Source organism: Terrapene carolina, unplaced genomic scaffold (genome assembly GCF_002925995.2).
Source record: "Terrapene carolina triunguis isolate 2854851 unplaced genomic scaffold, T_m_triunguis-2.0 Scaffold211, whole genome shotgun sequence".
Lineage (NCBI taxonomy): Eukaryota > Metazoa > Chordata > Testudines > Emydidae > Terrapene > Terrapene triunguis.
In genome coordinates, this window is record NW_020664562.1 from 5,004,666 (window position 1) to 5,006,501 (window position 1,836).

Sequence of the window (1,836 nt, forward strand, 5' to 3'; positions counted from 1 at the left end):
CGCTGGGTCGGCAGGGGCATATGTCCGGCCCCATAAGGGCGCCACTCCAGGGGGCGCTTCAGCCGACCCACCGAGAGTTGCTAGGGTAAAAATCTTCCGACGATCATGCACGCGGCACGCGCACACCTAATTGGAATGGATATGAGCAACACATCTCGAAGAACAACCATTACAAAGGTGAGTAACCATCTTTTACTATAAATATTAGGTGTATGGATTCAGTAAATAAAGCAGACAGGCGACTGTTGCAGTGAGGGAATGAGAATGTGATTGAATAAATAGTCAGGAGCAATTGACAATTTCTGTCATGGCCATCACTTTCTGATACAATCACCTAGTAAAGTCCTTTTAGCTCTTCAGCTATGACATGTAACAGCTAGTGATGGGCATGAACCAACCCCCCTGAATCTCAATGCCACCACATATTGAGAAAGTTCAGATCAGGATCCAAACTTCTCAGTTAACTGTTCTGCATCATGGCCTGAACCACAGCCCCTAAATCAAACACTCCTGAACTTTGGGAGACTTTCGATCTGATTCAAACTTTGTAACTTGGCCTTTTCATTAGTAATGAACATAGAACATGGACGAATCAGATGGGAGAGAGGATATAATGGTGAATTTTCAAGCTCCAACTTATTCTGCCTTTTATTGTATAAAAATGTGGTGAGGGTGAGATTGGTTGATGGTATTTTTGTTTCTGTTTTTTGATTCACTGGCTTCAGTCACAAGGTATATATTAAGATTCCTTCATATTAAATAAATGAAAGCACACCCGTTTGAAAGCTTGGAAAAATAGCTACTTTATGCAGAAGGGAAGTTACTGCTTTGGATTCTCTGAGGCTAAAATGTGCTTTCTCCCACCCCACCCTACTCTTGATGAGCATAAAAACAACTGCTTTCTTGGTAGACTAGTCTGAAATAGTCAACCCCCAGCTCTGCCCTTCTCTACATCAGGAAGGATCAATAGAAGTAATACATCAAAACAGGAGCGTCAAACCACACTGTGTAGCTCATCTTGAATAAGATGATTTCCCCAGCCCCTGCATGGATGATTGCAAGTCCCAGCGAATACTATAAAGAATTTAAATCACATAAACATTCTGAACTCACATTCTATCTCCTGTATTAGTAGTGGTGAGTTCATATTAATAGCTTTCATTGTATTGTTCATGTTTTAAACATGCATGGGGAAATGATCATCACCTGTCATTCTGAATATTTCCAGAGGGCATAGTAATTTCTGTCAATTACTTTACAGCCAGCTTTTGGAAATGTGTTCTGTATATACGTATTTGGTATTGTCAAGATGACACCAGAATGCTTGAGTAATGTCTTCTTGGGGAGCAGCTAAATATTAGCTATCATTAACTGTATAGAAAACAAGATCATTGAGAAGAAATTCTTTGACTCATATTGCATATCATAACCAGAGAATCCCCTAGAATTTCAATGAGACTTGGGTACTCAATTTTGCCTTAGAAAGGTCACAAAAGATACTTTCAGGTGAACAAAAAGAAATACAAAAACAAAAACCCAGAATCAGTGGAGTTTAAAACATTTTCCCCAAGTTGTTTTGAGTATTTTCTTCAAGTTTTATTTTTTTATTCCTTTAATAAAAAGTTCTACTCAGACATCTCATTTTTACCACTGGGCTTCAGGAGTGTGTTGTTAGTTGCTTTAGTCTGTGCGTCTTTGCTGTTAGCTTCTATTATAGGAATATAGATTCTTTTAGAAAAATGCTAATGGTATCTTGGCACTTGTACCCTTTTTGTTAAGTAACTGGAAGCTTTCTTTCTTTCTTTCTTTCTTTCTTTCTTTCTTTCTTTCTTTCTT